The sequence below is a fragment of the Mus caroli genome, unplaced genomic scaffold (genome assembly GCF_978045245.1).
Source record: "Mus caroli unplaced genomic scaffold, Mus_caroli_1 scaffold_8, whole genome shotgun sequence".
NCBI lineage: Eukaryota > Metazoa > Chordata > Mammalia > Rodentia > Muridae > Mus > Mus caroli.
The window spans coordinates 21,270,973-21,295,959 of NW_028227263.1; the positions used below are offsets into that span (position 1 = coordinate 21,270,973).

The 24,987-nt window shown below is 40.3% G+C and overlaps 1 non-coding gene across 1 annotated transcript; it reads right to left on the minus strand.

The window, feature by feature from the left end:
• Nucleotides 1–19,323: 19,323 nt before the first annotated feature.
• On the minus strand, nt 19,324–19,466 carry LOC115031634 (small nucleolar RNA SNORA48). The gene has a single exon (XR_003837304.1). It is a non-coding gene; the product is annotated as a small nucleolar RNA SNORA48 (small nucleolar RNA).
• Nucleotides 19,467–24,987: the final 5,521 nt, after the last annotated feature.

The window sequence follows — 24,987 nt, forward strand, 5'->3', positions numbered from 1 at the left end:
GACATTAACAACTTAATTTTGTACTCAAATATGCACATTGTATCAATTGTTACAATAAATTGCTATTTCCTCCTTCAAGCCAGCCATGGTTGACTTTTGTTTCTCACAATTAAGGGACAGTAACTGGAATATGACCTAAATTTATGAGCTACTTATCCTTGCACTGTTTATAATGGTGAAAAATTAATGGTATAAATGTCCTATGGCATGAGAAGGGTTTAAATAAGCAAAGGCTTAATTAAACAAGGAAGCACTTAAATGGAAGATGCAGATTTATATGGATACACTTGCAAGACGTTTCTAACATGCTGGTAAACAGAAGAAGTAAGCTATGAAGCATCATGTGTAATATGGCCTTTTACACAACTTCATTGCATCTCAGCATGACAATGGAGGTCATTCCCAGGCCAGGGGTGGTGAAAGTCATTCTGTCTCATTATGATTCTACTACCTTTTCTTAAGAGAAAAAATTGTTTTAATTTATGTTCACATAAGAAATAATATTTTTTCCAGAGGAGTTTTTAAATCATATTTTTAGGAATAAATATATGAATCTCAAATATTCTGTTGCTGAGGGTTCCAGTAAGGAAACACATGTATTTGTGGTACTAAGTTCCTGTTCTATGTCCTTTGTGGCTTGCATGATTAGCCATATTGAAATAATGGAAATTGAGAGCAAAGAACCAATGGCTTAGAGACCAGAAGAAACTCTTATCCAGTTTTCTTACAAGTTAGATGACAGTCATTTGGCCTTTAAAAAGAGCTAGAGATTTATGCTGAGAGAAACCATCGAGCTGAAGCTAAGAAAAACAACAGTCCACTTTGGTGCTATTATGAATCAGCTTATAATTATTAGGTAAATCGATTAACTTTGCCTTAGTTGTACTTGTGATACTCTGACAAACTACTTGGCCCAAATAAAAGAGGAGAGAGCTATCATTGTTCACCATTTCAGAGAGTTCGTTCTGTCTTGGAGAGGACACTATGGTACTGAAGTTCAGCTCATGCCAGCTGACCAAGAGTCAGAGAAGGGGAGTGCTGGTTCATGTGATGTTGGCACCTACATTTAGGTAAATTTTCCTCACTCAGTCAATTCTTTCTGGGAAGATTTTTCAGACCCATGTAGAGATGTGCTTAAATCCCCTAGGTGGTTCTCATTCCAAGTTGAGAAGGATAGCTGGAGTAGGTTAAGAGATAAGTGTATTTCCTAAGTAGAACCAATGAGACTAACACCAAGGACAGTTTTAAGATGACTAGAAGCACTAAAGACAAGACTCCTGCTTTTTAAATTGATAAAATGGGCCTACTTTTGCATCAGATGAAAAGGACTTGCTAGAGATTATGCTAACAGAGAAGAAAGTAGGTCAAAGATGAGAAGAAACAGGAAATCCTAACATCCTTTCAGCTGAATCCCAGTGATTTCTGAAACCATTAAAATAATCAACCAATAAGCTTTGTCTGTAAGGTTTCATTCAGCCTGTTAGGTTAGATTACCCTACTAGCAACTAGAGCATCCTAGCTTATCTGATTTCCTTGTAGGCTGATAAACCTTTGGATCAAATAAAATTGTGAAATACTGCTTAACAAACCAAACCTATAAAAGCAAACTGACCTGCATAGAGATTCACTATTTCACCCCTATTCTCACACACCAAATAGCTTAGATAAAATGTATTAGTATCAGCATTTTAGGAAAAAGAATATGAAGTTTAATGGTATGAGTCTTCCCAAGATAAGGCAATAGATTGGCCTTAGTTTTATTGAGAATGGATTGGTTGTGATGGCCCATTTGGGGTTTAGTTGTTTATCTCGAGACTTGTTTCTGAAGCTGAGATTTAATTCATGTCTGACTTTTTCCTTGTGATGTGATCTGATATTTATATTGCATTTAGTTTTTAGTAAATGTGTTTGCTGTGCTTAATGATGAATTATTTATAGTGTGTGTGTCTGTATAATAGAAGCTGATAGAGGCCCCCATTTTCTATTTTGTTTTTCTTAGCTAATAATGAGATAATTAATCAGGAATGTGGTATTATAGGGAGATGAATTGATTTCTTAGCTTCCATCTCTTTAGGTGTGGTCATATGACTAAGTTCTGAGCAATAGATTGTGGAATTAAGATGCCATTTAGCAACTTTCTTAAATACCAAGGCTATTTTACCCTTTGCTCTTTATATCTTTATCAATTTCTCCATCATCACACTTAGAAGTTGGAGTTGATGCTTGGAGTTCCAGCTGCCATCTTGGATTATGATGGAAGCACAGTTTGCTACCAGGTGGTTGGGTCCCTGAAGATTCTATGACATAGAAATGCTATTTCAGCCTTAGATGACCTTGCATTTGTTTGTTGTATGAGAAAAAAATACAAATACTATTAAAATAAATAAAAATTTGCACATAAAAGATCATATACCAGTATTAACCATACCCAAAGTCTATACAACTCATTGAACTTCATATAGTTGGGATAGTCATTCTAATGCTGTGAAGAATTACAATTACAATTTTACACTTTATTATTGATTATATGCTTATCCACTTATCTTCCACTAAAAATGAAAAAAAAAACACATAGATGTGGGCTGGTTTTGCTCTATTTTTATTATGAAACTCATAGCTCCAGCCTCTAGTTTGCAGTGTGAAGCAGTTTACTGTCATATCAGAAATATTATTTGGAAGGCAAATACCTCTGAGATCAAGTTTCATCAACCATAAACATTGTAGATGTGATTTTAATGTGAAAATTTTAGGCCTCCATGTTTTCAGATAGAAAAAAGAAGTTAATTGAATATAGGTCATGACAGTTATTAGATGTAATGGATCTCTGAATCTGGTATCTACTGCATACTCAACTGAGGCTGTTCTGAGTGTTTAGACTACACTGTCCTATTTTCAACACACAAGTTTAACAAACAATCACATCTCTTAGAAAAGGTCTAAGAACAGCCTGATATTGAGTTGTAAATGTAATTTATTAGTCTTCCTGAAATACGTGATGTGGTGATTCTAATCTAATACAATAAATACATTTAGGAAAAGAAAGCAAAAAAGAATGCTTCCAATGAGGTATTTTCCTCTCTTCAGAGTAAAGATTCAGCAACGGGCTGGCAAAATGATTCAATCGGTAAAGTCACTTTTAGTGCCAAGTCTGGCCACCTGGGTTCAATTCCTGAAACCTACATAAATGTAGAAGAAGAGAACTGTCTCCACAAAATTGTCCTCTGACCTCTACATGCATGCCATGATATGCATTCCCACATATCATACACACTCTCTCATACAATAAATAAATATTTTGAAATTGGTAAAAAAAAAAAAAGTAAGTAAAAAAATTGTAAGACTCAGTGAGTTATAGTATGGAGAGAGAAAAGAAGGAAAGAGCCAGAATGGAGTGAAGAGGGTAGTAGGGAAGGAGGTAGGGAAGAGGAGGCAAAGAGTGGAGAGGAAAGAAAGGAAGAGGGTGCTGTGTTGCCCACAAGTTCTATAACTGGGAATTCAAAATTGCTTCATGGCCAGCTGACTCTAAATCTGCTGTGAGCATGTTGTTATGAGCACTCCCTCCATCTTCCAGCATTCATTTATGCTTTCCAACTACATGAGTCACTGCTGTGGGACAACAAAGCTTGCAGCCATTCAGGCTTCTATCCTATCACTTTATCTTTCCCATCAAAGGAATGCCTTAGTTATGCTTTTATTTTTGAGAGGAAACACCATGACCACAGCAACTCTTCTAAAGGAAAACATCTGAGGCTGGCTTACAGTTTCAGAGTTTTAGTCCATTATTATCACCACAGGAAGCATGGTATCAAACAGGCAGACATGGTGCTGGAGAAAGAACTGAGATCCATAGAGAACAGGAAGAGACTGTGAGCAGCTAGACTCAGCTTGATCTTCTGAGACCTCATAGCCCACCTCCTAGTGATGCACTTCTGTTAACAAAGCCACACTTCCTCCAATAAGACCACACCTACTCCAACAAGGGTACACTTCCAATAATGCAACTCCCTATGAGCCTATGGGGCCATTGATATTCAAACCACCATAGAGATGATCACTTTGTCAACATTGTCTAAAACCTCTAAATATTACAGAAGAATCAGATTGGGAAGAGCTTTGTGCCTCTGAGCAAGGAGATAAGAATGTGAGATTTTATTGTGAGAGTTATCAAGAACTAAAAGGTTTATGGTTTGAACACAACTGTAGCTCATGAAAGTAAAATGTAAGAGAATGCTAAGAATGAAAAGATGAGCTGGACATAGTGGTGCAGGCCTGTGATTCCATCACTAAAGTTATAAAGTTGGGAGGGTCAATGGATCAAATGCAGCCTCAGCTACCCAATGAGTTTAAAAGCAGCCTGGGTTGTATAATCAAACACATATACAGAGCAACAACAATAAATAGAATGAAATAATAAATTAAGAGATAGATTTGAAAATTTAGGTAGGAGTTAATTTTTGAATTAAAATAATGGCCAGGTAAACAAAGAAGAGAATTCTGAATTGAGAACTAATTTGGGGGTCAGATGGAAAAAATACAATAATTTCTAGGTAAAGAGCGAAGCAAAGAATCACAGTAGTTCCAACTAGAACAGCTAAGAAAATCTTTTTTTTTTCTTTTTTAAAATTAGTTATTTTATTTGTTTACATTTCAAAAGCTGTCCCCATTCCTGGTTTCCCCTCTGCAAGCCTCCTATCCCTTCCTCCTTCCCCCTACCTCTATGAGGGTGCTCACCCACCCACCCACCCACCCACTTCTGCCTCCCTGCCCTGGTGTTCCCCTTTGCTGGGGCATGGAGCCTCTACAAGACCAAGGCCCTTCCCTTCCATTGATGCCAGATAAGACAATCCTCTGCTATATCTGCAGCTGGAGCCATGGGGTCCCTCTATGTGTAATCTTTGGTTGGTGTTTTAGTCCCTGAGAGTTCTGGGGGTTCCAGTTAGTTGATATTGTTGCTCTTCCTATAGGGTTGCAATCCCCTTCAGCTCCTTCAGTCCTTCCCCTAACTTTTCCACTGGTGTCCCTATGCTCAGTCTGAAAATCTTAACAGAGTTTTCTGAAGTAGAAATAGGAGAAGGTATTAATGGGGAGGAAGTGAGGAGTTCCTGGGCATCAAAAAATATGACATACTTGTTCTACAGATAGAGTCTTTTGCATTGGGGGTTATGTTCAAAGTATCTAAGAATGTATAATTCTTAGGACCTTATTTCATGTAGATAATTGATAAATGAAAACACAGTCAAGGAAGAAACACCTGTCCATTAGGTGCTCAAGAATTAAGCAGGATGGTAAGGTCTTTTGTCAACTTCGTATGTACAACTGAAGCATTTCAAAGTCTACTGGAATTTCCTTTAGTCTACTGGAATAAATTCCCATTGGAGGACAAGGTATGAAGAATTTGCTTGAAATTAAAAGTCAAGCTGTATAGAAACCATTAAAGAATCATAATTTTGTCATTCATATACCTTCAGTGAATAGGAAAAGAAGTTATCTGCCTATAGGACAAGAGGTCCCAAGAAAATCCCTCATGACCTAAATAACTCAGCTGATGCTCTTGATTCTGAGAAATATGTCAAGAAAGATAAAAGGAAGACATTACTGCTAGCACTGTGCACTAGATTCAGAGGAAACTGGAGAAAAAAAAAGCCAATGGTGGTCTATTTGCTACCCAACACCCTCAGCTTATGCCTAGTGAAGCTTGTCAAGGTAATGAAATTTGGCAGTTGATAGCATTACCTTAGGAAATGAATCAATGATTAAGCTCTTGGAAATTTTCATACAGGAAATACTATAGAAATGTTTGTAAGACTCACTTGCTTAATGAATGGGAGTGGAGCTCAGAGAAGTCAAATAACATTTTCAGACTTACAAGGCAGATTTAGCAAAGGAGTAAGAGCTAGAGCCTGGTCATCTTGAAATGCCCTTTTCTCTTTTACTTTGTGAAAAGCGTGCTGGTGCCACTCTATCTGACCCAGAAGAATAGCTTATGCTTCCATTAAGTGTCACACTCCCAGGGAGGAAACACGTTGATTCTGTTTTAATGAGATATATTCCTTTTGTTGGTTTGAACAGAAATATGAAGCATACAACTTACTTTAAATTTTAGTTAGGAACACACCCCTTTTATAAATAGTCAATGGCTTCTTTAGAACCCAAAAAGAATAGAGAGACCTAAACAGAAAATTTGAAATAAAATAAATCATCTGATACATAGTAAGACTTAATAAGGAATGGGAAAAGGGAAAGTGAATTGGGAGAAAAGATAAGATGGATAAGAGGAAAAAAAATGAAGTTAGATGGAAAAGCCAGAATGATAATCATTAATCCAAATGTGAGAGGAGAAAGACATGAATGCAGAAAAAGAAAAAGATACCCCAAAATCAGAAAGTAGGTGTATGGTGTAAAGAACACATGAAGAGATCTGTTCAGATTCTAGTGAGTTCTAGGACCATTCACAAGGGGAGGTAGTCTCAGAGAAGATAATGGCCAAGAGATGCTCACTTTGGGGCAACATTCTCTACCTCATAAGAATGTTCTACCACCTCCTAGTTTTTAAGCTTTCTGCTCCTCGTTGATCTGAGCTAGCCCTCTATTCAAATGACCACATGAGAACAGTCCTCATATTTCCTGATTAGAAAATGCATGTAACAGAGCCACATTTCCCAGAAATCATCTTTCACCTAAAAGATTCATTATTGATGAAATGAGATTAATTATTCTCCAAATAAATCAGCAAGATTTTATAAATCAAGCAGGAAGAAGTTCAACTTTGACAATGTTCTTCAGGGTACTAACTGATTTCCCACCCCATAATTGGCATTAAACCTCATACTTAGAGCACATAGCAAATGCATGGATGAATGGATGGATGAATGGATGAGCAACTTAATATTCAATCATTGATCATGCAACATTCTATTCTGTACACATTCTAGTCTCTACAGAGATATTAGGTATTTAAAATTGGAAAACAGGAAACCTGAAGAAATTGCAGATTTGAATTCCTGGAGTTTGAATCTTAGTCTTGTGGTAACGAGATCAGAAGACTGTAGCATAAACAATCTTCAAGGTGATTATTATGCATATTAAGGCTGATAATAATCATTTAATTCCTTGAGGTTGCCCAGTCATAAGAATCATCTAAAAAATATATGAAGCACACAGTCCATGCTCCTAGCTCATAGCAAGCGAATGAAATGTTTAAGGGTGAGAGCAATCTGGGGCTAGTTTTTTTCCTTTGTGTTTCAGGTGGACCTTTCTGGATGTTTAAATTGCCCCAGCCTCTCTAGAAAAGTCTGACTAGAAAAATCAATGACAAATTAGAGTTAGATATTTCCCCAATGTATCATTCCTTAGTTGTTTGTGTTTTTCAAATGACTCTACAAGAACCTCTAATGTCATTATAGTCACCATTAATTAGTGACTTTATCTCTGTAAATCACTGGGTTAGCATTGTTTGTCCACACAACATGACAAGAAATCACCACACCACTGAAGGAAAACATTAACTCTTCATCATGACCCGAGTCTCCAGGAGGTTAAAAAACTGTTCATGCCCATCTCGGGCTGAGAATGACAGAATTCCAGTCTAAATTTGGTCATAAACGTTCATCAACAATGCCTATCTTCTATCCACCATTTTTGTGGGTCTACCCCAGACCTCCTTGCCTTGGGTGTTTGTTGTGTCTCCAGGGAACACTTGCCTGTTCAGAGGCGATTGCTCCCTTGAGCTCCTTGTAAGTAAAATCCATCTGGTTAAATCTGTAGAGGTTTATGATCATGGAAGCTTAGAGGATGCTGTAGGATTGTGGGTGAGACTTGCAGCTGAAGAATAGCCCAATGCTAGTGAATGTGTCTATAGGGAATATTGGTGTGTACTTGGCCAGGTTGCATTGATAATGAAATTAATGGCGTCAGGAATATGGCATGTGTCTGGAATGACTGGCAAGATTATACTCACTGTTTTCACAACCGTTTAAACTGGACTTCTATTTGAGGATCAGAACACTTTGCAGACAACAAGAACAAAAGGTCTGGGCTTGTAAAGTGTCTCCCAAGGGCATTTCAAGTGCATGAAGGATCATGGCCTTTCTACCATCTATCTGCACCTCTACAGAGCACAGGGCTCTGAGAAGCAGACAACAGAGACTAAATGTCTTCAGGGTGAAAGACTTCTCCATGAGAAAGTATTAAGTCCATTCACACCCACTTTTTTTTTAATGTCCCTTACAATTCTGAAGCTGTTAACCCAGCAGCTTTAAGTTTGAACTGTGGAGTGGAGTGGATTAAGCTCTATCACTTCTCTTCCATTATTTTGGGCAAGGGACTCATCATTTCAATGACTGTTTCCTCATCAAGGTGATAAGGTAACAATGTTAGAATGTCTAGTGCAGTCTGTGTGCAATACGTTCAGAACAGTGTGTAGTTCTTGTAATGAAAGACTCCATTGTCCTTGTTGCTATCATCTCTCCATTTTACATACAAGGAAGATAAGTCTCCAGATGTTCAAATAACTCAGCCATTGTCATGAAGCAAAGCAGTCAGGGCAACCTGTCTTGGCCACAGAAACATATCATTAAACATGTCATTGGATATTTGCCCACACTTTAAAATTTGGTGGTGGTGGTGATGGTGTCTTATAAAAGGGTTGTCAAGTCAGAAGGGAGTCTTGGCTACCTTAACCCTGAGAAGCCTAAAAGTTCTTCTTCATATCTCTGCTCATCACCATCCCAGCTCTCTCTCTCTCTCTCTCTCTCTCTCTCACACACACACACACACACACAAAGGCACATACAGGTATGCACACATACACACATGCACTCACACACAGGCATGCACATACACATATATGCATGACAGTGCATGCACACACTCATATGCTGACATGTATACACACACACACACACGCACACACTGAAGTTGATCTTTTCTCGGTCCACCAGAAATAGGATGTTTCACTCCCATTGAGGAAATGACCTGTGGTAAACACCCATGGTCTCAACACGGCTTTATTAAAAATTAAGTCGCAAATTATAACACTCACTGGGGAAGACTTGCTTTCCTCCCAATTACAGTTAATAGAAGAAAATTAATGTAGCAATTACTGTGTGTGCTCTTACTGCCCCTTGTAATATGTGCCGGGCCAGGGCTCCCATTCTGATCACATGAGAACCAGAGCCTGGAGCTTAATAAAGTTTTGCTTTTCCTGTGTTTAAACTCCTGGGCCATAACTTACTTAAGAAACATACAAAAAAAGAGATTATTTAACATTTTAGAGGTTCCCACAAGCCATAAATCATTTTCACACATGCCATATTTGTTGAAAAGGACAGAATACATTCAATTTTACAGTATATTAAACTTCATCTAATTTGAACGTAAGAACAGACCAGCAAAATAAATGACCAATTTCTGAAGCAGAAATTACCATTTGGTTGGTGCCATTACAGAGCTGCTGGTATTTTATCATGTTCTTAACATAATATTGCTTGTCTAGCGATGCATAGTTATAATGCTATTCCAAATTAGAAGGCGGGGAAAGAGAAGTGCACGCAGTTTTTTTTAATAGTCGTCATTTGTCAGATGTTATTCTGAGGGCTTTGTGTTGATGATAATATGCAGATTAAAGGAGAGGTACAAGGGGGAGAGAGAAGCTGCCACAGGGAAGAAAGGGGGTCTACAGTCCTCAGCTGAACAGTGCCTTAGCTGTCCAGAAGAGAGAGGTGGCCAGGTGGCCTCAGCCCCTGGGCATAGATAACAGTAATTAATTTGCACTGAAGACTTCCGGGCAAAGGAAGCTTGTGCTGTTCAACAGAAAGAAAAATGTCACCTAGCATCCCAATATGGGGTCTCTGCCTGCACAGTAACAGTTGCAATAACCACACTGGCAGAGTGTCTTGTCATTTACAAAATGCCCTCACATCTATTATCATGGGGTGTGCAAAGAAACACCAATTAAGTCTCTGTTAGGAGAGGAAATGGCTTACAGGGAAAAGGGACTTTGTTGGAATGGCTAAAGTAAGAAAATGACCAGGTAGTGATACGTAGTTACATGGGTTGTTCTATATCCATTAATCCAGGCATTCATTCAAGATATAGTAATTGAAGGCCAGAAGATAGCTCAGTGGGTTTGACGGGCATAAGGTCTGGAGTTCAGATTCCCAGCACCCATGTGAGTGCCATTTATCCAACATGTAATCCTGGCACTTGGGAAGCAGAGATAGGGGATTTCAGGAGCAAACTGCTTAGCTAGACTAACCAAATCATGAGTTCCAGGTTCAGCAAAAAAAACAAACAAACAAACAAACAAACAAACAAAAAAAACCAAAAAAAAAAAACAAACAAACCAAACCAAACCAAACAAACAAACAAAAAACAAAGAAAACCTTGCTCAATTTTTGAAGAGTTATGAAAGATCATGCATTCATGCATGCAAATACACACACATACATGCCTATACACTACACATGTACACATGTAATCAAGTCCTCTAATGAATACAAATCTTGGATCCTAATGTTTTGGAAAACTAGTGGGCAGGAAGCAGAGCTCCTGGAATTAAGAGACCCAGGCTTGGATGCATGCTGACTCTTATATGCTGTGTGATCTGAAGCAAATGACTTAATTTCTCTGTGCCCTCCTTTTCTCTTTCTTGTAGCACCTACAGTTAGACTTGATGAAAATTAAGTCAGTTAAATTTTACTTCTGAGAGTAACATCTAACAGTTCCTATCTACCCTCTGGTCAGCCTGTCCTCATCTCATCTGAATCTAGTTACTATTATCTTTTACCTGAAGTTGTCTTGAGTCTCCTTCAGTTAATTCCTCCTAGAAAAGCTCCTAGAAGCCCTCTAAAGATGAAATTCAATATCCCTGCCAATAGTTTCCCATAGTCACTCCAAAGTCCTCTCTAATGCTGCTCCCCATCTATCTAAAATGGTATTCTGTTCCAAATTTTTCTACTTTCGTGTATATGTGGTATGCACTTGTATGTGAGCATCTGCATGTGTAAGAATATACATTTGCATGCATCTACATATAAGGCCAGGGGTTAACATTAGGTATCTCTCTCCACTGCCCTCCTTCTTTTATATTCTCACCTGGTCATTGTCTCACTTGAACCCAAAACTCACCTCACTGACTCTGCTAGTCTAACTAGGCAGCTTGCTCCAAGGATCCTGTCTCTGCCTCCCTTTGCCCAGAAACGGGGGTTACCAGCAGGCTTCTATGCCTATGTGAACCCCAGCCTTCATACTTGCATGACAAATGATTCACCCAATGAATGAGTTCCCCAGCTCCTCTTCTCTCATACTTTCTTTAACAGGTGTTTCTCTTTTAAAGATGCCATCCTCTTATTCAGGAGGTCTTCATGTCTCAATGTAGGGATCCCATGCTCTGGAAAATACTCAGTAAGGTGAAGGTACACATGGCTGGTGCATGGCCAAGGTATGCCAAGCTGAATCAGGACTTCTCATAAGCTTTAGATTTATGTCCTATGCCCCATGGCTGTGGGACCAACCTCCCAGATCCCATAAATCACTGTGCTGCAATCTGGCTTCTGAGCTGGGGAGTCTCCTAAGCTCATAGCACTTTGTAGAGACGCTGCCAGAATTAGGCATAAATCTGCTTCTTGATTGAATAAGCAAACACCCCACTGCTGGAAATGATTTACTAAATTACAATGCACAGTGATAGACTCAGGCAATTCAGAGTCTGGGTCTGCTTAGCAACTGGAAAACTTCACTAAAGCATGGATTACTTCCTCTGCCTCTGCCCCTCTCTCGTCTCGCCTATGAATTCTCTGCATCCATTTGATCATTTAATAAACACACATAAAGTCCCCATACAGAACCAGGGTTGGTATTTGTATGTGAATTATTTTGTTTAAATTGCATTTATACACTAATCCTAGGAAGTTGGCATCAGTCTCTTTCTTGTTTTTCAGATGAAGGAACGGACTATCAGTGATTAAGAAGTTTAGTATTTTGTAGCTAACAGGTTGTAGAGCTCAGACTCACCCTTGAAATCATCCACCAATAAGCCCCCAACTTTGTCTATTGGAAATAGACCACCTATTGTCATACTGTCAAGACACCAGCCCCCTTTGCTGCCTCCTGAGATGTCTTTCTCTTTACCTACTCAGAACAGGATCCAAAAAGTCACCATATCTACACACATCAGTGGCTTACTGTAACAGAAATATTTTTCTCTCTACTGCTTGCTCAATCTACATGTTTAATGAAATGTAGCTTGGGGTCTCTTAACTACATGGTTGCTCAGGCAATTAGGCTGGCAGACTCTGCCCTCCTGTAGTGCACCACTCAGAGCATGGGATTCTTGGCCATCGAAGCAAGAGATGTGGAACAGAAGATTTAACACTGACAGATCAATTCCTTCTGCTGGAAGATACACCTGACCCTACTGCTTAAAAGCTACCGCCTCTATCAGCGTTCCCAACTCGGTGCAAGGTAATTACATTCAGTTTTGTCCATGTCCTCATGGAACTCTCATAGCTAACCCCTCTACAGTGCCTCGATCTCATTCATGGCTTCGTTCATTCAACATAATTCCCCTAGCTCCTGTGATTCATGGGGGCAGTGGGCTGTCAGAAATGCCGAGATGAACAAAAACACACACCATCTTTCCAGTTGAGAAGCAATATGATTAGAAACACATCTATTAACCAAATAGGCATTTCAACAAATTAGAATTGTGTCAAGTTGTATGAAAGCAAGCAAATCATTCTCTGACAACCTGCAACAAGAAGTGTGAATTAACTTTGGGACTGTGGAAAGCTTTGGTTTAAGTAAAGCTTTAGACTACAAGGAACAGTGCCCACCTCTGGACAAATTCAACAGAAAGAGAATTTAATCAACAGATATTGAGTAGCTCGCACACATGAAGCTACACAGTCCCTGGTTATTTTAATTTGGAGTCTGAGGCAGGTGTATTTATTTGACTGAAGAGTTCTTTTTCTTTCCTAACTCCAAGATTATTCTAGAGACAAAGGCATCAGGATTTGTTAATTTTCAGGTAACACAAAATTAATGTCAAGTGCCCATCATAGTTACTCTGCGAAAGTTAATGGTGTGGCTGAGTCAAAGCACTATAGGAATAAGAAGGAGCTAGAGGAGGTACCTAAGGAGCTGAAGCGGTTTGAAGCTCCATAGGAGGAACAACAATATGAACTAACCAGTACTCCCCACCAGAGCTCCTTGGAACTAAACGACCAGTCAAAGAAAACACATGGTAGAACTTGTGGCTCTAGCTGTATATGTAGCAGAGGATGGCCTAGTCGGTCATCAATGGGAGGAGAGGCCCTTGGTCCTGAGAAGGTTCTGTGCCCCACTATAGGGGAATGCCAGGGCCAAGAAGCTGGAGTAGGTCAATTGGTGAGCAGCGGGGAGGGAATAGGGGATTTTTGGAGGGGAAACTAGGAAAGGGGATAACATTTGAAATGTAAATAAAGAAAATATCTAATAAAAAGTGGAAAAAAGAAAGGGAGCTCCTCATAGTCTTCTCTCATTTTTTTTAAAAAAGTCAGAATCATGAAAACATAGAGAAGATAATATAAAACCCACTTGCCCCACTGTGCTTCAACAGTTACCAACTCCATTTTGTTTTTTTCTACACTCCTACTCATTCTCCTCTGCCTCTGTATTTGTGTTACAGTTTTGAAGTCTACGCTGTCATGCAATTTTAAACGTACTTCTGAACTGAAGAATGTATTTGTGGAAATTTTCAACCTTGATGACACGATCACACTAAAAATTACCAATTATTATTTTATATCACCAAATATCATTATTTACATACCACTGGTCATCATAAACACTGAAGTTCAGTGTAATGGAATAGAATCCAAATGAAGTACAAACATTATGGCTGAACAATATGTTTCTCATCTGCTAACAAGAAAGTTAGCACTCTGGTTTAATTCTTCCCGATAGGTAAGCTTGGACAAGAAATAAAACATCAACATATATTTAGTCTTAGACATAGTCATATATACAGAGGACATCATACTAAAATATGAACACAGAGATAGATACACAAACAGACATAGAGGTAGGGACAAACTTAGATATAGGCACAGGCAGAAACATAGACAGCTAGGATAAAACAGACATGCTTTTTGATGGATTGCTCACAGTCTAAATATTGCCAATTCTTTTATTGCCTATATTTCCTGTAAATTTGTGGTAGGTCCAGAGACTTAATTAAACTTGAGTTCAACTAATTAGCAAGAAAGTATTGGGAGATGTGCCTTTTCATTAAAAATTTCCATTCATGTCATGCAATTTCCATTGGTAATCAATGACTATATCCATTTGTGAAAATGTGTTATTAACATTATACTATTTTTTCTTTGTTCATTATCTGGGATGCAAAAGTATTAAGAGAAGCTTATTGTTACTTTTCTTTCAGTAGTTGCTAGGATCAAAACCCAGTAAGAACCGACAGAAGTGAGGAAAACTTTGAATATGGCTCATGTTTGAGCAGATAGTTCGTCATGGTAGAGAAGCCATAGCAACAGGAGCAGGAGGTGGTTGTCCACGTCTGGCAGTATGGGGAAGGGACACCAGGGAGTCTGCCATTCTGCTGGCTTTCTCCACTTACCTCATTTTGTTCAGCTCAGGACTCCAGGGCATGGGCCAATGCCACTGACATTCACAGTGGGTTTTTCTTGATCAGATAATTGTATTGGAAATGCCCTCACAGATGCACTTAAAGATGGGGCTCATGAAATTTTCTCAGCTATTTATTAATTCAGTCTAGTGGACAGTGAAGAGAACCGTCACAAAAGGTCAGGACAAGCATTGCAGTCTTCCTTTTATTTACAAGTTTTCAAAACAACAATTTGTTTTTCTGGCATTTTTCAATAATAAAGTCAATTTTCTTCTTAGACTCATCATGGACATGAGAACACTTTCATGTTTGAATCCATCCAGTGAACATTCGCAGTGATGTTGTGGCTGCTTTGTGGTTAGTCACTAGGATCTTAGCCGTGCTGGTTTCCTTGTCTCTGGATTCAACCTCGCAGTTCATTTGCAGCTTTCTAACTTCCTCAGGTAAACACACAAGTCTTCTACTTCAGCCCCTGACGCATACGGTTTTTTTTTCCCTATTTTCTAATTATTTGGTGAAGAACTGATATCTAGAGATTATGATATAGGTCCTAGATGACCATGGCTACTGAATTCCTCACTGCTGTTAAGTCATTTCAGTGGCCTCTGCCACACTCAACCCTCTTCTTCTTTAAATGTCAGTGAGATAGAACATATGCTTGGTAAACAAATCCGACCCAAAGATGTGGCACAGTAGGTAGAATTACATGGAAAAACTATGGGGGGCCAGGGTCAACTGAGGTTTTTTTTAGAGGCCATGATGAAAGGACAAAGAGAACTCCCCTTCTATGTCCCTGCCCAGAGGTAGACTTGGTTAGGTATGATCTGGGGATGATGCCAGGACCTTGGAGGCCTTAAGGTTTTGGTTCCTGGGAAACTACCTTTCACTTCTGAAAGGCTGTGGTTATCAGTCCTAAGGTAGTTGTGTCTGAGTTCTGTGTCTTTGCTAATATTATTTAATTGAGCTTTCTGATGATCTTGGCCCATTTTTCTCCCTGCAAAGAATATATAAAAGCTGTACTTCTTAATATACTTGCTTGGCATAAGTTATCAGTGTATGTAGTACCTCCTATTCTTAGCTTTCTGAGTTCTTTACTTTCTCATCTCTGGTCTACCCACCTTGACACTTTGCTATTTGGGATTTTTATCTTGGGTTCAAGTAAGAAAACCAAACAATGATTCCATTCCTGAGTGCTAAAATGGGGATCTACAAGGACTTAGGACAATGAATTGAGGGTCTGGTTGGCTGAAAGAAGATAAAGCTAGGGAATTTCTATTGAGATAGTTTTGTGTCACAATGAGAGAATAGGGGAAGCAAATCAAAGTCAAAAGAATAGGCAATGTCATAATAAAGGATATATTTAAAAATTAGTTTCATGGCATCTGCACATACTTTGGGTGGACTAGAATCAGAAAGATTATACAAATACTATTTCAATACACCAAATATGGAGTATTGTGGTCCTGAATTAGAGCAGGAGCCCATGAGGTATTTGAGAAGTTAGTAGGAGCACACTAGAAATACTGAGTGTATCTGATGGAACAATAAGAAAAGTCCAAGATTTCTGGTAAGTCTAGGGAAACCCAGAAAGAGTAGCTACGTAGAAAAAAATAAGACTTTGTGAGGAAAGCAAAGAATTGTATTCAGGATATGATCATTTTTAAGAAACTTACATGTATGCAAGTAGAATAAATTAAATGTCTGAAGCTAGAATTTGGCTAAAATGTAGAATAATCTCATCATGCCCCTCAAATATCCTGGCTCTTTCTGGGCAGCCAGACCAAATGCAAACATGTATGTTTGCCTGTCATTTCTTTGAGCTATGGCTAAAAATTATTAGTCTGGTTGACGTTAGGCTAAGAGTTAATATTTTGCCCCCTTGTTGCTGATCAAGCTACATTTCAAGTTGGCTATCTACTTCTACTGTATAGTTAAATGACTCACAGTTACATCATTTCTTGTGGGTATTCATGTAAGAGACAGAGGCCTAGAAGACAGCACGGATGTCTAGATATCCACAAGGGGAGAATAGGGATAAAAAAAAATTGAGAAAACAGTACATGCAAGGCTTCATTCCCAGTAAACACAACATATTCAGAGATGGAGAAGTTTGATTGTGTGATGAGTGACACCCCAGAGATACTTATGAGCCCTGAATGATAGCACTGCAAGCTCTAAAGAAACAGGTGCTATAATACATCTTGATGTTGTAAAGAATCTGAACTGGAGCTGGAATTCAGAACCTTGGATAGCTCCTCCAAACAACTCCTCATAGGCCCCTCCAATGGTCAGTGCTATCTACATAAATTCATGTGCCTACAGATTAGTCACTTAATTGTAGAGAAAGGAGTTTCTCTATGTAAAGGACAATAAAAGGGATAATAGGAAAGGGGTGCCAAAGCTGAAAGGCCATACAAAAATGTGGAACACCGATAGTATAGTCACTTCAGCCAAAGTGGTAGAAGTTAACAAAGAACTACTGCAGACGTGGGCCAGATAAGCAAGGTGCTCAACTTGAGGATAGATACTTTTAGGAAGTCAGGAAATATTCCTTTAAAAAAATTACATTTTCACGTATAATGCTGACAACAGAAGACATACAGATAAAATGGGGACAATTCCAAGCACTGCAACATTAGAGTAAGTAGCTGGCCTGGAGCTCTCTGTTTACACCAGGCTTGCCTTGAACTTGAAGAGATCCACTTGGCCCTGCCTCCTGAGCACCAGGATTAAGGGTGTGCACCATCACATCAATTCACAAAGCATCTAATACTAATATTCTGTGTGAATCCCAGCCATCTGAGTTCCATGGCAAAGCCATGCGAGCGAGGGAAGTGCCTAAACGAGGCCAGGCTAGGATCATATGAATATTGGTGTTAATGAATCCTAATTTGTAGTCACAGAGGAGCCAGACCTGGCTCTCCCTGTACCTCTTTCATGTCTTTACCTCAAATTCCATGTCTCTACGTGATTATTTCTCTATTCGTTCTGTTAATTTGTTTAACTTTTTATTGATTCTTTGTGAGTTTCACATCATACACCTTAGTCCTGCTTATCTCTATGTCCCCTCATATCTATCCTTCAGCCCTTGTAGCCTTACACACACACACACACACACACACACACACACACACACACAAATAACAACAAAAACAAATCATAGGAAACAACTCATTCTAGAACCTGTATTGTGTCACAGTGTGTTCTGTAGTGTGCCCCTCTGACCATACATCTTTACTTGCAAATGTTCATTGCAATAAGCCATTGGTCTTGTTTGAGATCTCTGGCTTCTGTGACACCATCAATATCGAATCCTTACTGGCCCTCCTCCCATTAATCCTCTTGTTGCTTTATGTCTTGGAGATCTTAAAGGTTTGTACCTGTAAGAATGGCCCTTTCGCGAGTCCTAACTGTTTGCACATGACATAGATTTGGGGATAAGTCAACTCAGAGCCCTGGATCTGGTCCTGGGTGGTAGTTAAGGTGGTCAGCATGATGGCTCTCCCTTATCTGCATCACCAGGACATCCTTCCAGCACTGCTCCAGCTAGGCCATTCAATGCCACCATTAGCAGGAGGCTGGGTAAGTTCTCCTGGTCTCTTGCCCTTGGGGCCAGCTCACTCATATCTGCACCTTGAGGGCCATCTCCACTGTATTGCCCAGGGGAGATGGAGGGCTTGAGCTCTGGAGTGCCAGTGAAAGGGCAGGGATAGCTCTCCTGCTCTCATGCCCTTGAAGCCAGCTCTCCCAACTATTGCAGGTATCAAGGGAGGAGGGCATTACCCTCACCCTGACACCACCTCAGGACATATGAGTGATGGTGCCAGTTCTCCCCTGCTCTCATCCCAGGGTCCTGCTCCTCATCTGTGCCCCTCCACCAGGGTAAGTTCTACTGTGCTGCCCAGTCAAGGTACTGCCACTTTCCTAATTACTGCAGCCAGCAAGGAACAGGACCAGAAAACCAGCTCTCATGACCCCAGAGCCAGTTCTCATGCTTGTTTCAGGTGGTAAGGGGCAAGCTAGGGAAGGCATAACCCTTGCACTTATGCCACCCTAAAGCAGTGGAGTGACAGGGCCCTTTGGGGCTGGCTGACCCGCACCCCTGCCAGCAGGGCTAGCTCCACTCTGCTGCTTGGGCAAGATATACAGCCTGCTGTCTAGAGTGCTCCCTCTGGTGAGAGGTCCTCCCCCAGGCCACTGCAGCCATGGAGAAGCAGGGACAGTTCTGTACAGAACCTGGACATCCATATGGTGCCAGGCAACTGCCCTGGCCAGAAATGTCCCCATGGTCTCTAGTGGTAATATGAGCCATGGACATTAACATTGACTTCTGTCACTGTGTAGCCCCAGACATGGCCCTCAGCAGCAACTTGGGCTAGAACTTTATTGCCTCAGGTGGCAAGACTGGCCACTCACAATAGGCCACTTCTCTCCACACTTGAGTCTCCAGTTCCATCTCTCTTAGTAGGGCTCAAGCTGCTCTACTTCTCTTTCTCTCCCATCTGTCCACAACATACTCACTCAGTGTGGCAGCGCACATTGTAGGCTGGCCATGTGACATCCTGCAGCAAGTGGGTATCTATGGTCCACCTGTGCTTTGCCCCCAAAGGGCAGTCTATGGGTGGCATGGCAGTCTACAGATCTCTGTATTCCCCCTTCTGAGTTACACTGCCTGGATTTGATTTGATTGGATTGGATTTTTATGTGTCCTAGGCATAAAGCAGCTTTGCCACCAAGCCAGGCATCAAGCTAGGATGAACAAAGAGCTGCCACCTACTCTGCTCCTGACTGATATAAGCACAACACCACCAACCAGGTATCTCTTTGCCCATTGCCAGGGGCCTCTCTGATTTTTTGTAATCCTAATGATCCTAATTAACCCTACAAGGGAAAGTTGAAATATAGACTTGGCTGGCATTAGCAAGATGGAAAGGATAGCTAAACCCCTCTCTAATTAACCTCTCATACCTTACACTTGACTTTGGGCTTCTACTTACAGATTAAAAATCCAACAATTTGCTTCATTTGCCCTCTGCTTGGTCACTTGGTAATAATTGCTCCCTCCCAAGGCACCGATGTGACACTTTTGATTATCATTTTCTCAGACTCTCAATGCCACCATAATCACACCGTCCTATAACATCTTTCTTTTGATATCCTAATGTTCTTAGAACGGCTATAGGCTCAAGGATGTTCGATAAACACTTTCAAACTGATAGCAGGACTTGGGTTTTCATTTTCCTTCTGTATATTTTGACAAGTCAGGTGAGCAGTGCCATGTGCATATGGAAATGTGCAAGTGCAGGAAATTCGCTGTATGTCCAATGTCTTTCCATCTGTGTTGAGTGCCCCCCCTTCTCTGATTTTTAGCCAGGAACATGGATACTAGCTGAGGCATTTTCATAAGTGCTTGTGACACTGGACAAAGCCAATGTCACCATCAGCCTTCATTCTGTTTTGCTACTTTATGTAATTTTTCTTGCCCCTTCTCAACCTCCTGGAGGCATTCTGATCATCCTTGCTCTGAGATGAGTGGCAGTTTTGCCAGGCGTCAGCTGGCTTTGCAATCTGTGCCCTTGGGAGGCAAGTGATGGGGGTAGAGATTGGCCATCTCAGCCCAGAAAAGCTGTCAACATATATCAAAAGCATGTCTCACAGTCCAAGTAGTTTCCTCATGCCAGGCCAAGTGTCATCATAACAGTCAAGTTGAGGCAAGGGAGACAGACTTTGCCAAAAGAAGGTAAAATTGCTCAAAGATCAGCCATGATTGGGCAAGTGTTGTAAGGAAGGAGAAATGAACAATTTGTTTCAATAAAGAATTTAATGTGTTGTGGTACCTGATTTGCCAATAGACTTAATACACTGCTGTCCTAGTTGTGCAGGTAAAAGAATGAGGTTCATACAGTAATCTGTAGGTTCCAATCCATATTTTCTTGATACCAAAGACATAAGCATTTAATTTTATATCTTCCTGCATTGTTGCCAGAGTCCTATCAGAAGGCAGTGGGGAGTGCAATGGCTAGTTGTAGATCAAAGGCAGGTATTCCAACTGTCCAGGTCAGAGTTAGGAGATCTAGGCAACCTGAAGAAATAGTTGCCAAGAATTTAAGCACAGTCTTCATTCTCTACTGAGGCAGCTGGAAACCCAGGAGAAGTCTGGCATCCCTTATAAGAAACAAATCTTTGTTATCTCTCTCCACAGCTACTACAAGCCCCACACCCATCCTTTTCTTCTCTCTTGACAATATATAAGCTCCTCACTCTTCAGTCTGATGTCTCTTATCACAATGGAAGTGATTGGTGGTGAATTTAAAACACGGGCATTATCCAATTTCCCCTTTACTTGAAATTCCCCACAAGCTCCTCTGTCCTTTCTGAGCATAAGCTAGACCCTCACAGTGACACACAGCATGGTTAATTATTACCACTGCTACCTTCTACAACTTGCTTTGCTTCTGTCTCCCCACCCCTCATGCCTGCCATTCAGAAAGCACTTAGTACATGTTTGTTCAGTGAAGAGTAAATGAGGCAGAAGTCCCATGCAGGTCGGTATGTTAAAATTAATATAGTTAAGTGTTTCTAAAATTATTCTTAACAATCCGTGATTTCCAATCCCTACACATTTATGGGGTCCTTTGAGTGATGGTGGGATCCATGACTCATTTCTAAAGTATGAAATGGTAGAGGTGACAGTATAGATATTCTATATACAACGATGAGATGGGTCTATTCTTCCCTTTCTGCTGTTTCAGGGAAAGTGAATTGCCATGAGATGAGCCACCGATGGTGGGAAGTCCAGATGCTCAGGAAATAAGGATTCTCTCTATTAGGTAAGGGCAGCCTGCAGCCAGTAGCCAACAATAAACTAAAGCCCTCAGTTTTCTAATCATGATGGATGACTGTTTTGACAGAGGCTGGACTGAGTGACCTCGACTGCTGTCCGTCATACCTTCAGCTAGGTCCTCAGCTAAGCAATGGTTGCTGTTGCGATTGTACCTTAATACATCAGCATTGTCATCAGCCTCTGCACGTGCAGTAGTGTGTTAGAGATAGGTTAACATTTATGGTCTGAGCAGTGACTGTTAGTGCTTGCCCATAAATGAGCATCTTCATCAAACTCCTTCCTCTCTAATACATGTACACACACATACACACACACGTGCGCGCACACACACACACACACCGAGAAAGAGGAGGTAGAAATAATGGGATGTCAGCATCAGAAATAGATAGGAGGGGGGTCTATAATTCTAACATATTGTAAATACAAGGAAATCATTTAACCAAGATTCTGCCCCAGCTAAATTTTGCATGGTGAAATGTATACACTTTTCTGTTTATATATCTACTCTTGGGGGGTAGGTGTGATATAGACATTCTATTTAGGACTGAACATTGCATAGCAAGATCTATTTAAGTTTCTACTGACATCCCATTTGCCAAATTAAATCCTATGCCCAGTTAGATTTAAAGATGAAGGATGAAGTAATAGACTCAACCTTTTAAATATATATATATGTATATATATATATAATATTTAAGGGGATTCCTTGAGTTCCATTCCTATATGTGCATATATCACAGGTTAATCATATCCACCCACCATTCTACCCTCTCTCTCCTCTTTGTTTCATCCTCTGCCTATCACCTCCAACCCAGTTCCTTAGCATCCTTTACCTTTCTTCCTTTTAGTAGGCCTATGTCTGAAAGGAGATGTGCTGGATTCACATATTCACATATCATAAGGGGTCTTGCAGATTGCTGTTTGTATGTTCTGCTTCCTCAAGAGTGCCTGTATTTGGGTGCAGTCAGGTGAAAACTTAATTAGTCAGTTAAGGCTAGAGCTGAAAGTTTTAGAGAGGAAGCAGAGAGGCAGAGAGAGGAGACAGAAATGGAGACAGGAGAGGCAAGATGGTACCTGAAGGAGAGGATAATGAGCCAGAACCACGTGGTCCAAGGAGACATAAGTAACTGGGGATTTCTTAAATAGACAATTGAATAATGTAGGGCCCATTTGTCCAATCTAGGTGTGCAGCTTGTATCTACATCAATCAAGTTTTGAGTTCTTTGGGTGGGCATTTTGGGGGTTGAGAATTTACTGTTATAAATCTGGCATGCAAACAGCAATCCACAACAAAGGGGGACTGAGAAAAAAGGAATGTGTGTTAGTCTCGCCCATATGCGGAGAATGATCCTGGGTACCACTCACTGGGATGTTCTGGCTAAACATCAGGGAGTCGACTCAGTGTACTACAGCTCGCCTCTTTCCCTTTCTGATGAACTGATCTCTCAAGTGAGACCGTCATTTATGATTCCTCCTCTTTCTCATTTCTTTTTGCCTCTTTAATCCTTTGCAAATATCATCATTTTGTCCATATAGCTTTCCTTATTCATTCATATCAATAGCAATATAACATATAGTTGGATTGGCCTTGTACATTCTACATTAGGTTTCTTGGCTGGAAAGCAGTCATGTGTGTTTTAGTTAGCATCTACATCATGCTTACAGAAATTCAAGACTCAGAACCATCATTCTAGAGGATGCTTACAGTGATGACTACATGAAATGTTAAATCATTCTTTGTGATGTCTCAATATATGTACTTTCACTGTCTCGTCTTCAGTCTACAATTCCAGTGGCAACAACATGGGATTCCTCCTCTTTACTTCACCTCTACCTGTGTGATTTGCTCATACACTTAAAAAAGAGTGTTCTGATCCAGGACCTTGTCTTTGGCTGGTAGACCTCAATCTCTCTTTGTAGGAAAGGCATGTGAACAAATAATCAGAACACAGGGTAAGCAAGGCACTGTACCGCCATCAAACCTGTAAAGCCCAGCTGAGGGAGAATTCGACAACCTTCCCTGAGGCAATTCAGCAAGGTTCACAGGAAAAGCCTGCTTAAACGAGGTCAGGAAGATGGGGGTCAGACATTCATCTGACTGAAAGCAAAGTAGGCAAAGCATGTATTTAGAGCAACAGTTCTTAGCCTATGGGTTGCAACCTCTCTGGGGGATTAAATCACTGTTTCCCAGGGGTCACTTAAGACCTCACAAAACACAGATATTTACATTATAATTCATAACAATAGCAAAATTACAGTCATAAAGTAGCAATGATTTTCTGTTGGGGGAGTCATCACAACATGAGGTGACTTAACATTAAACAGTCACATTAGTAGGAAGGTTGAGAACCACTGGTGTAGAGACACAAAGGTCACTTGAAGGCTCTAGAAACAGCTCGCCCCCTCAGACTTCAAGGTCTGTCAGTGCAGAAATAGGATGTGGAGTCTGCATTTCTGAAATATGGTAAACACAAGAAAATGCTTTAATAATGATTCAGCTGCAGTTGAATTTTGCACAGGGAAAGTGTAAAATTTCAGTCTGGGCTTACCCTTTTCCACCACTGGATCTTTCAGTGAAACCTGTCAGGCTCTGAGATCAATATTTCTGTTTCTTCTCCTCAGCCTGTCTCCCAGATCCTCTTATCAGGATTCTTCAAACAGGGCCTGTATCTTTCTTAGCTCACACCTGTCACTGTTTGCAATGGAGGTAAGAGAAAACTGCAAAAATTGGGCAGAATATTCAGAGGTACAATTCTCAGCTCTACATGTTCACACTGGGGAATGTGTGTGTGTATACATGTGTGCACATGTGCATATGTGCATAAATGAGGAACAAGGAGGAAGGGTCGTGACAGGGAACCGTCGTTCTGGGTGACGTTTAGAGCAGGAAGTCCATTTAAAAATCATCTGTTTCTTTCTTGTCTATTTCAGGTAATGAAACAGTGACCCAGAGCTGACAACATTTTTTCAGAGTCATAAGGCAGTAATCACATTTGTAGAAAATGTGCAGTAATTATTAATAGCTGTTTCCAAATTGAACTACCAATTAGAAACTTCCTAGAGAAGCCCAGGATGGTTGCTATCTTCTCCTCAGACTGAGAACAAGCAAAATAGTTCCCAGAGAAAAGCCAAGGCTACCCAGGAGTGGGATAATAAGCAGGTTAAGAAAATGGTAATAATTGTTATTCATTATACCCAGGTTCAAATTTGGCCTCTGGGTCAATTAATTTTCCTTTCTGTGACAAAAATATTTGAGAAAACCAACTTAAGGAAGATAAAGTTTCTCTGCAGCTCCTGGTTTCCCAGGTTGCTGTGTATGTTCAGTGGCCCAATCACTGTGGGCCTGAAGTCTATGTTCAGTTGCCCAATCACTGTGGGCAAGCAGGGAGGCAGAGCATCATGATAGTGGGAGCACATGACAGTAGAGGCCACTGATCTCAAGATGACTGCAAAGACAGAAATTGGAGACAGTGTGTACCTTTTAATACATGCCCTACTCATCTGCTTCTTTCAGTTAAGC